Raw genomic sequence first — 11,771 nt, 5'->3', positions numbered from 1 at the left:
AAGCTTTGAAAGTGATATTTTGGATAACAACACCCTCAAAAGCATGAAATCAGCGCCCCCTCTCTTCAATCGCGTCACATCAAAATCTTTATCTGATTGATGTGTCAATGGTAATTCGACAGACATACCCTACCCGGATCATCTAAGTTTTGGGCAAGTTGATACAAGAGTATGTGCTGACGTGTAATGAATTTTAATGTCTACTGCTCCTGCTCCTGTATAGTACCGGGTTGAGTTCAGGTGTAAAACCCGGTTAATTAACGGCTAATTAACCCATAAATGAGAATTTATTCTAGAAAGCCTAAAATGTGATTTTTATGGCTATATGTGATAGAGGAGACTGAGACGAGAATTTTGGTACCAATTTTATAGAATTCGGACCAAGATTGGACCGAACGGGCCAAACCGGGCCAATTGGACCCAAAGTGGGCCCTTGGCCCAACATAACTTAACCAAAATCCTAGTTTTCAGCACTCTCTCTCCTCATTTGTTACACACAAGCTGAAATTAGAAAGAAAGGGAGGAAGAACACTCTCTCAAGTTCTCTCCCTTGGTTGATCTTCAAACTACCATAACTTTTGATCTAGAGCTCCGATTGCCGCCCCGTTTGCGGCCACGCGTTCACCGCGGAGAGCTCTACAAAACCCATACAACCAATCTTGAGGTAAGCCACGTGTTGCTGTTCGAAATCTCAGCCCTTATTTTCGAGTTTCATGGGTTAAATGTTGAGATTTTGGGTTCTTTGATGTTATAGGATCCAACTCTCTTGAAGGAGAAGGTTAATCTTGTCTCCTTGGACCTTGGAGGTGGTAAGATTCTCAACCCTAGTGTATCTTGTTGTTTTATGATGTTTGGGTTTTGAGATGTTGTGTATGGGTATGATGGTTGTGGCTTAGGTTGTGTATGTGTGGATATTGGAGCTTGATTGGTGATTTGACAAGCTTGGAAAGGGTTTGGTGGTGAAAAAATCTGTTCTTGGAGGTATTGAGACCTTGAGAGCTTGTGGATAAGTGGTTTGGAAGTGCTCCGGTTGAGCTTGGGAAATTCGGCTAAGGTATGGTTTCGGTTTCCCGTATCTAATATGTAATGTGGTAGGAAATACTTAGGCTAGAGGCCCTAAGATAGGCATTGAATTGTTGATGTTGATGAATGATTGAGATATATGATGTGGTCATATATGTGATGATGAATATTGATGCCTTGGTGGTATGATGTATGAGAAATATGCATGTTGTGATATATGCTTGATGATTGGTTATGGTTGAATTGTGGGTTGAACCATGTTGATGATGAGTATGATGTTGATTATGTACAATGATGATTTATTGGAATTGATGTTGTCGAGAATTGGCATGAGGATTAGTATATGATATGTCAATATGTTTGAGTTTGAGCCACTTGGGTGAAGTGGGCTAAAATGATGAGATAGTGATTTTGTATATTGTGGTAATGTGTCAATGTGTGAGTTAAGGAGGCTTGATGTTGAATTTGATATATTTTGATTGTTTTCAAAGAAAAGGAATGAAATTGGCATGTTTTAATTGACTTTGAAAGGAGTTGAAAATGGTTTGTTTTGAAAATGGCATATTGTGGTTTTGTATGAAAATATGGTTTTTGGGCATACTTTGACGGGACATAACTTGGACTACGGATCTCCGTTTATACCAAATCTGTTTAAAAATGAAATTGGATCCGGGATGTCCATGTCGTTCGAAGAACGGGTGAAAAACGATTTAAAATGAGGAAGTTATGTCCGTTGGAAGATTGGGGTTTAAATCTGTGAATTCTGCAGCTTTTAACTTAGAAAATTTTTAGCAGAATGACCCCTTGCGCGTGGGCGCACCTGGCGCGTACGCGCCGATCTTCCGAAAAGTGCCATCCACGCGTACGCGTGATGTGCGCGGGCGCGCCGATTGTGCTGCACCCAATGCCCAGCCATTTTCCCGAGAGTTATGCCAGAACTGTGCCGGTGTTGTGCCTGGGGCACGAGAACACCCGCGCGTACGCGCGGTTGACGCGTGCGCGTCGATTGGCAAGTTTTGAATCCACGCGTTAGCGTGCATGACGCTTGCGCGTCGATGAGTTTTCGAGGCCATCCACGCGTGCGCGTGGAGTGCGCGTACGCGTGGCCCTGTTTTCATCCCAAAGTTGATTTTTGAGTTTTAAAAGCCAAATCTCATACTTCTAAGCCTCCGATCTCACCATTCATGTCTTAAATCATCATAATATGCCTAGCTATTAGAAAGGGGCTAGTGAATGTGATAACTTGCGAGTGAAGCAAGGGAAAAATGTATGATCAATGAGGATCAAGATGATTATGTGAGATGCGGAGGATGGTGGTGGAAGTGTTTGTTATGCCATGGGCCGAAAGGCTGTAATTGTTAATGAATTGGCTGGTTATGGATTTAACCGTGAGCCGGAATAGCTGTGTATGCTATGAATATTGGCTGGTTCTGGATTGAACCGTGAGCCGGAATGGCTGATATGGATGTTGATCCATGGATGAGAATTCATGCATGTTGATGCTGAATTATTGATAATTGTGATTTGCACTTCCACTATCTGAGGTACGAGTTTCCTTGGGTAGTAGCAGTGGCTAGCCACCACGTGCTCCAGGTCGAGACTCGAAGCTCTGTTAACCCTATGTCGTAAGTGTGGCCGGGCACTGTGAAAGGCCCGGATGAGCTCGAACCCCCGTAAATATTCACCAGTGAGGGTGATGAATATGGATCATGTTTATGATCAAGTTTATAACGAGTATAACTCGAGTTTGGGGATGCACGACAGAGGGACAGTCCAATGGTTAGCGACCATGACTTATCGGGTTGGCTCTATAACCGACAAGATGATATCATCGGCCACTAGGGACAGGCATTCATCATATGCATACTATGTGAATTGTTTGAGATTGCCTATTTGACTGCATATTACTTGCTAATTGTCTAAATGTCTTAACTGCTACTATTTGTATATTCTTTGTTTGATATATCTGTGTTTGATATAATATACTCCTGCTGGTGGTTGGGAGGTTTGAAGGAATTGGAAAGGGAAGTATTAGTTAGACTGAAGAATCTTTAGTCAGATGCCTTTATACGGTTTAGCTTGTTTATAAGCTTTGATATTATCTGGAGGAAGTTCTAGGATTGTCTTCGGCTTTCCTCCATTATTATGTATTATATATGTGGAAGCTGTTACCATGCTGGGGACCTCTGGTTCTCACCCATGCGGATTTTGTGGTTTTCAGATGCAGGGCGTGAGGTTACCCGCTGAGGCATGCTGGAGACTTCTATATTGCGAAGATCCTTTGTTCTCGGGGCTATGTTTTGGTTTATATGTTTTGCTTAGATACTTTTATCTCCATTAAATAATACAAACTGTGATGACTCCTCTTATGGGAGAATTTGGAGAATAGGTTTTATGTATTTGTGTCCCTTTGGGTTTCCTTTGGGGTTTTCCTTATTTTATCATATGTATATACTGTTATGCTCGGACCGGTTATCTTCGCAGCCGGATCTTGAGTCTTGATATTCCTGTTTTTGGCACTCCTTTGTATATATATAATCTCACGTTGGTTATCCTTGTTCGTTACGATATCGATCGGAGTGTTGCGCTTTCGAGTTGCGATTTTTTGTTTACCCCTTTTTCTACAAAGGCTCCTAGTTATAATAAATCATTCATACTACTATATGTACTAAATTTTTATTTTAGAGGTCGTAATACCTTGCCATCTCTGAATTATGACTTAAGCATAAGACTCTGTATGGTAGGGTGTTACATTATGGTATCAGAGCCTGGTTCGTTCCTGTAGAGCCTGAGGAATGGACTGACTATGCTTCTGTGCATTCTCTGTGTGTGTGTTATGTGCTATTAGTATATCTGCTTGATATAATTGGCATAAACGTTCATGAGCATGCATTTGGGACTTTGAAGCACTAGACTTCCGATATTGAGACTGATCAACTTAATATCGATTGTTGGGTGTGTATAGGAACCAGATGGCGCCTCGTGGACGCGGTAGAGGTAGTGCGAGAGGTCGTACGAATGCTCGTGCGCCGGAGAATAACCCGAATGACCCGGTGAACTTCATGACTGCGTTGGAGAACATGGCTGCTGCTATGCAAGCCACTGCTGCGGCTCTTGGTCAACAAATGAACAACCATGGTAATGATGGAGGTGGAGTTCAGGGCCCGACGACCTTGGCAAACTTTTTGAAGGTTAATCCACCTAAGTTCAAGGGAACTACTAGTCCGACTGAGGCTGATACATGGTTTCAGGCTATAGAGCGAGCGCTGCAAGCGCAAGTGGTGCCTGAAGGACAGCGTGTTGAGTTTGCTACCTATATGCTTGTCGGTGAAGCGTCGCATTGGTGGCAAGGTATCCGACGTCTTCTGCAGCAAGGCGATGACTATATCACTTGGAATGTTTTCCAAGAGGAGTTTTATAAGAAGTACTTTCCGACTTCTGCTAGGACGGCTAAGGAACTTGAATTGTTACAACTGAAGCAGGGTACTATGTCCATATCAGAGTATACTGACAAGTTTGAGGAGCTGTTCAGGTTCTCTCGTATGTGCCAAGGGACTCCGGTGGACTATGAGGAATGGAAGTGTGTTAAGTATGAAGGAGGACTCCGGAGTGATATCTTCAGTTCAGTGGGACCAATGGAGATTAGGACAAAGGGAGTCACAAAGGATCATTCCCACAGAACCGAGGGAAGAGCTTTGCACCTAGAGGTCCGTTGATGAGCGGATAATTTGTACGCTTTTTGGCATTGTTTTTAGTATGTTTTTGGTAGTTTTAGTTGAGTTTTTATTATATTTTTATTAGTTTTTAGTTAAAATTCACTTTTCTGGACTTTACTATGAGTTTGTGTGTTTTTCTGTGATTTCAGGTATTTTCTGGCTGAAATTGAGGGATCTGAGCAAAAATCTGATCCAGAGACTCAAAAGGACTGCAGATGCTGTTGGATTCTGACCTCCCTGCACTCGAAGTGGATTTTCTAGAGCTACAGAAGCCCAATTGGCGCGCTCTCAACGGCGTTGGAAAGTAGACATCCTGGGCTTTCCAGCAATATATAATAGTCCATACTTTGCCCAAGATTTGATGGCCCAAACCGGCGTTCAAAGTCACCTACAGAAATCCCAGCGTTAAACGCCGGAACTGGCACCTAAATGGGAGTTAAACGCCCAAACTGGCACCAAAATGGGAGTTAAACGCCAAGAAGAGTCTCTACACGAAAATTACTTCATTGCTCAGCCCAAGCACACACCAAGTGGGCCCGGAAGTGGATTTTTATGTCATTTACTCACCTTTGTACACCTTAGGCTACTAGTTTTCTATATATAGGACCTTTTACTATTGTATTTGTCATCTTTGGACATCTAGTTCTTAGATCAGATCTTGGTTCTTCTGGTTCCCTCTCTGGGGCCGAAACCAATGATCACTCTTGTTCTTATGTATTTTCAACGGTGGAGTTTCTACACACCATAGATTAAGGTGTGGAGCTCTGCTGTACCTCGAGTATTAATGCAATTACTATTGTTCTTCCATTCAATTCCGCTTGTTCTTGTTCTAAGATATCACTTGTTCTTCAACTTGATGAATGTGATGATCCGTGACACTCATCACCATTCTCACTCATGAACAAGGTGACTGACAACCACTTTTGTTCTACAAGCAACCAAGGCTCTAGTGAATATCTCTTGGATTCTTTAATCGGAATCTTCGTGGTATAGGCAGGACCTGATGGCGGCATTCAAGAGAATTCGGAAGGTCTAAACCTTGTCTGTGGTATTCTGAGTAGGATTCAATGATTGAATGACTGTGACGTGCTTCAAACCCTGAGGGCGGGGCGTTAGTGACACACGCAAAAGAATCACTGGATTCTATTCCGCGCCTGATTGAGAACCGACAGATGAATTCCGCTATGCTGTGACCAGAGCATATGCAATCTTTTTCACTGAGAGGATGGGAGGTAGCTGCTGACAACAGTGAAACCCTACACGAGCTTGCCATGGAAAGGAGTAAGAAGGATTGGATGAAGGCAGTAGGAAAGCAGAGAGACGGAAGGGAAGGCATCTTCATACGCTTGTCTGAAGCTCTTACACCAATGATATACATAAGTATCACTATCTTTATCTTTTATGCTATTTTCGTTCATCATCATATACATTTGAGTTTGCCTGACTAAGATTTACAAGGTGACCATAGCTTGCTTCATACCAACAATCTCCGTGGGATCGACCCTTACTCACGTAAGGTATTACTTGGACGACCCAGTGCACTTGCTGGTTAGTTGTGCGAAGTTGTAGTGATCACAATTTCGTGCACCAAGTTTTTGGCGCCATTGCCGGGGATTGTTCTTGTGTATGGACAACTGACGGTTCATCTTGTTGCTTAGATTAGGTATTTTTTTTCAGAGTTCTTAAGAATGAATTCTAGTGTTTCAAGGTGATGTTCTTATCATCACCAAAGCTGATTGATCCTCATCAATTTAGCTCTTGAATGCAATGTCCTGCTGAAGCTTAGCTAGCCATGTCTAATTCCTTTAGACTAAAGCTTTAGACTAACATTGCATGATTCCTGGAATTCTCATTAAGAATTTTGATACCTTTATTTTCCTTTTCACTTAATTTTCGAAAAAGCACAAAAAAATTACAAAATCATAAAATCCAAAAATATTTCTTGTTTGAGTTTAGAGTCTCATCTTAAGTTTAGTATCAATTGCATGTTTCTGTTCTTATTGCATTCATGCATGTGTCCTCATTGATCTTCAAGTTGTTCTTGATGATTTCTTACTCTGATCTTTGAATTCTTTTGGCTTGAGTGTTTATGTGTCTCATATAGTGTCAGTAGTACACAAACTGCTAAGTTTGGTGTCTTGCATACATTGTTATTTGATTCCTGTTGCATTTTGATTATTAAAAATCCAAAAATATTTTTAATTTGTGTCTTTTCAAGTCAATAATACAGAGAATTGAAGATTCAGAACATACTGCAGAGGAATCACACAGAAAAAGCTGAGCATTCAAAAATGCCCAGTGAAGAAGACAGACTGGCGTTTAAACGCCAACCAGGGTGCCTGGCTGGGCGTTTAACGCCCAAAAGGGTAGTAGTTTGGGCGTTAAACGCCAGAATGTGCACCATTCTGGGCGTTTAACGCCAGGATGGCTAAAGGGGGGAGATTTTGTTTTCAAAATCAATTTTTTTCAAGTTTTCAAACTTTTTCAAAATCAAATATTTTTCAAATCATATCTTTTCAATCAAATGTTTTCAAAATCAATTTCTTTCCTTTTTCAAAGATACTTACTAACAATTAATGATTTGATTGAACATTTTTTGCCTTTTCTGTTGAGGAAGGTTTTATGTTTGAATCATATCTTTTCTTGTTAGGCAAGTCATTAATTTTTAAAATCATATCTTTTCAAATTGTTTTCAAATCATATCTTTTAAAATTATTTTCAAATCATATTTTCTCAATCACATTTTTTTAACCAATCATATCTTCTTAACCACATCTTTTTCAAAATAGTTTTCAATCAAATCTTTTTAACTTCTAATTTCAAAATCTTTTTCAAAAATCACTTGATTTCTTTCCCACTTTTATTTTCGAAAATCAATTAGTGTTTTTCAAAAATTTTTTCAAAATCTTTTACTTAATTTTCGAAAATTACTTCCCTTATTCTCACATCCTTCTGTTTATGGACTAACACTATCCCTTAATGCAAAATTCGAACTCCATCTTCTTTGATAAGTTCGAATTTTCTACTTCTGTCTTCTACTATTCTTTTCCTCTGACACTTCAAGGAATCTCTATACTGTGACATAGAGGATTCCACATTTTCTTGTTCTCTTCTCTTTCATATGAGCAGGAACAAAGACAAAGGCATTCTAGTTGAAGCTGATCCTGAACCTGAGAGGACCTTGAAGCGAAAGCTAAGAGAAGCCAAAGCACAACCCTCTTTAAAGGACCTGACCGAATTCTTCAAAGAAGAAGAACCCATGGCAGCCGAAAACAACAACAATGCCAACAATGCAAGGAAGGTGCTGGGTGACTTTACTGCACCTACTCCCAACTTCTATGGGAGAAGCATCTCTATCCCTGCCATTGGAGCAAACAACTTTGAGCTTAAGCCTCAATTAGTTTCTCTAATGCAACAGAATTGCAAGTTCCATGGACTTCCAATGGAAGATCCTCATCAGTTTTTAGCTGAGTTCTTGCAAATCTGTGACACAGTCAAGACTAATGGGGTAGACCCTGAGGCCTATAGACTGATGCTATTCCCTTTTGCTGTAAGAGACAGAGCTAGAATATGGTTGGATTCTCAACCTAAAGAAAGCCTGGACTCTTGGGAAAAGCTAGTCAATGCCTTCTTGGCAAAGTTCTTTCCACCACAAAGATGGAATAAGCTTAGAGTGGAAGTCCAAACCTTCAGACAGAAGGATGGAGAATCCCTCTATGAAGCTTGGGAAAGATACAAACAATTAATCAGAAGATGTCCCTCAGACATGCTTTCTGAATAGAGCATCATAGGTATTTTCTATGATGGTCTCTCTGAACTATCCAAGATGTCTTTGGATAGCTCTGCTGGAGGATCTCTTCATCTGAAGAAGACGCCTGCAGAAGCTCAAGAATTGATTGAAATGGTTGCAAATAACCAATTCATGTATACTTCTGAAAGAAATCCTGTGAACAATGGGACTAGTCAGAAGAAAGGAGTTCTTGAGATTGACACTCTGAATGCCATATTGGCTCAGAACAAGATATTGACTCAACAAGTCAATTTGATTTCTCAAAGTCTGTCTGGAATGCAAAATGCACTAAACAGTACTAAGGAAGCTTCATCTGAGGAAGAAGCCTATGATCCTGAGAACCATTCAATGGAAGAGGTGAATTACCTAGGAGAACCCTATGGAAACACCTACAATTCTTCATGGAGAAATCACCCCAAATTTCTCATGGAAGAATCAAGAGAGACCTCAAACAAGGTTTCCACAACAATAATGGTGGAAGAAACAGGTTTAGCAATAGCAAGCCTTTTCCATCATCTTCTCAGCAACAGACAGAGAGTTCTAAGCAGAATACTTCTGACTTAGCAACAATGGTCTCTGATCTAATAAAGACCACTCAAAGTTTCATGAATGAAACAAGGTCCTCCATTAGGAATTTGGAAGGACAAGTGGGTCAGCTGAGCAAGAAAGTCACTGAACTCCCTCCAAGCACTCTCCCAAGTAATACAGAAGAAAATCCAAAAGGAGAGTGCAAAGCCATAGATATGGCCGAATATGGAAAGGAAAGAGAGGAGGAGGACGCCACTGAGGAAGACCTCAGTAGGCGTGTACCAATCTCCTCTGAGTTCCAATGGGAATCTGAGGCTCAAAATGAGACCATAGAGATTCCATTGGACCTACTTCTGCCATTCATGAGCTCTGATGAGTATTCTTCCTCTGAAGAGGATGAGTATGTCACTGAAGAGCAAGTTGCTAAATACCTTGGAGCAATCATGAAGCTAAATGACAAGTTATTTGGAAATGAGACTTGGGAAGATGAACTTCCCTTGCTCACCAAAGAACTGGATGACTTGTCTAGGCAGAAACTGCCTCAAAAGAGGCAGGATCCTGGGAAGTTTTCTATACCTTGTACCATAGGCACCATGACCTTCAAGAAGGCCTTGTGTGACTTAGGGTCAAGTGTAAACCTCATACCCCTCTCTGTAATGGAGAAATTAGGGATCCTTGAGGTGCAAGCTGCAAGAATCTCATTAGAGATGGCAGACAATTCAAGAAAACAAGCTCATGGACTTGTAGAGAATGTTTTGGTGAAGATTGAAGACCATTACATCCCTACTGACTTCATAGTCCTAGAGACTGGGAAGTGCATGGATGAATCCATCATCCTTGGCAGACCCTTCCTAGCCACAGCAAAGGCTGTGATTGATGTTGATAAAGGAGAGTTGATCATTCAAGTGAATAAAGAATCCTTGGTGTTTAGGGCCCAAGGACATCCCTCTATCATCATGGAGAGGAAGCATGAAGAGCTTCTCTCAAAACAGAGCCAAGCAGAGCCCCCACAGTCAAACTCTAAGTTTGGTGTTGGGAGGCCACAACCAAACTCTAAGTTTGGTGTTGAACCCCCACATTCAAACTCTAAGTTTGGTGTTGGGAGGTTCCAACATGGTTCTGAGCATTTCTGAGGCTCCATGAGAGTCCTCTGTCAAGCTAATGACATTAAAGAAGCGCTTGTTGGGAGGCAACCCAATGTTTTATAATTAACTATTTCCTTTTGTTATTTTATCTTTTTTGTAGGTTGATGATCATAAAAAGTCACAAAATCCATTGAAAAAGCAAAAACAGAATGAAAAACAGGAAGAAAAACAGCACACCCTGGAGGAAGATGCTGCTGGCGTTCAAACGCCAGTAAGCCTAGCAGTTGGGCGTTTAACGCCCAGTCTGGCACCATTCTGGGCGTTTAACGCCAGAAAGGGGCACCAGACTGGCGTTAAACGCCAGAAAGGGCAAGAACCTGGCGTTAAACGCCAGGAATGGGCATCAGCCCGGCGTTTAACGCCAGAAATGGCTCAAAACGTGGATTTTGATGCTATTTGGTGCAGGGATGACTTTTCCTTGACACCTAAGGATCTGTGGACCCCACAGGATCCCCACCAACCCCACCACCCTCTCTTCTTCTTCACCCATTCACCAATCACCTCAATACCTCTTCACCACTCACATCCCTCTCCTCCATTTCTTCTTCTTCTACTCTCTTCTTTCTTCTTTTGCTCGAGGACGAGCAAACCTTTTAAGTTTGGTGTGGTAAAAGCATTGCTTTTTGTTTTTCCATAACCATTTATGGCATCCAAAGCCGGTTCAACTGAGAAGGCATGACCTCAAGCCCATCACTAAGAAGAAGATGGAGCAAACAAGAGACCCCTCTCATCAAGAAATCCCTGAGATACCTCAAGGGATGCACTTTCCTCCACAAGACTATTGGGAGCAACTAAACACCTCCCTAGGAGAATTGAGTTCCAACATAGGACAACTAAGGGTGGAGCACCAAGAACACTCCATTCTCCTCCATGGAATTGGAGAAGATCAAAGGATCATCAGAGAGGAGCAACAAAGACAAGGAAGAGACATTGAGAGAAAGAAAGAGCCGCCATCACTAAGGTGGACCCGTTCTTTAATCTCCTTGTTCTTTATTTTTCTGTTTTTCGAATTTTAGTGCTTATGTTATCCATGTTTGTGTCTTGTGATCATTAGTGTCTTAGTGTCTATGCCTTAAAGCTATGAATATGAATCCATCACCTTTCTTAAATGAAAACTGTTTTTATCACAAAAGAACAAGAAGTACAGGATTTCAAATTCATCTTTAAAACTAGCTTAATTAGTTTGATGTGGTGACAATACTTTTTGTTTTCTGAATGTATGCTTGAACAGTGCATATGTCTTTTGAATTTGTGGTTCATGAATGTTAAAATTGTTGGCTCTTGAAAGAATGATGAAAAAGGAGACATGTTACTGAGGATCTGAAAAATCATAAAAATGATTCTTGAAGCAAGAAAAAGCAGTGAATACAAAAAAAAAGAGAAAAAGAAGGAGAAAAACGAAAAAAAAGGGAGAAAGAGAAAAAGAAAGAAAAAGAAAGAAATAAAGTTGTGATCCAAGGCAATAAGAGTGTGCTTAAGAACCCTGGACACCTCTAATTGGGGACTTTAGCAAAGCTGAGTCACAATCTGAAAAGGTTCACCCAATTATGTGTCTGTGGCATGTATGTA

The 11,771-nt window shown here is 41.0% G+C and overlaps 1 non-coding gene across 1 annotated transcript; it reads right to left on the bottom strand.

The window, feature by feature from the left end:
* Positions 1–8,403: 8,403 nt before the first annotated feature.
* On the bottom strand, positions 8,404–8,511 carry LOC130964399 (small nucleolar RNA R71). Its single transcript, XR_009080495.1, has one exon. It is a non-coding gene; the product is annotated as a small nucleolar RNA R71 (small nucleolar RNA).
* Between the last annotated feature and the right edge of the window lie 3,260 nt (positions 8,512–11,771).

Source organism: Arachis stenosperma, chromosome 2 (genome assembly GCF_014773155.1).
Source record: "Arachis stenosperma cultivar V10309 chromosome 2, arast.V10309.gnm1.PFL2, whole genome shotgun sequence".
NCBI lineage: Eukaryota > Viridiplantae > Streptophyta > Magnoliopsida > Fabales > Fabaceae > Arachis > Arachis stenosperma.
Note: the sequence above shows the minus strand (reverse complement) of the source record. Positions and strands in the feature narration are given on the sequence as shown.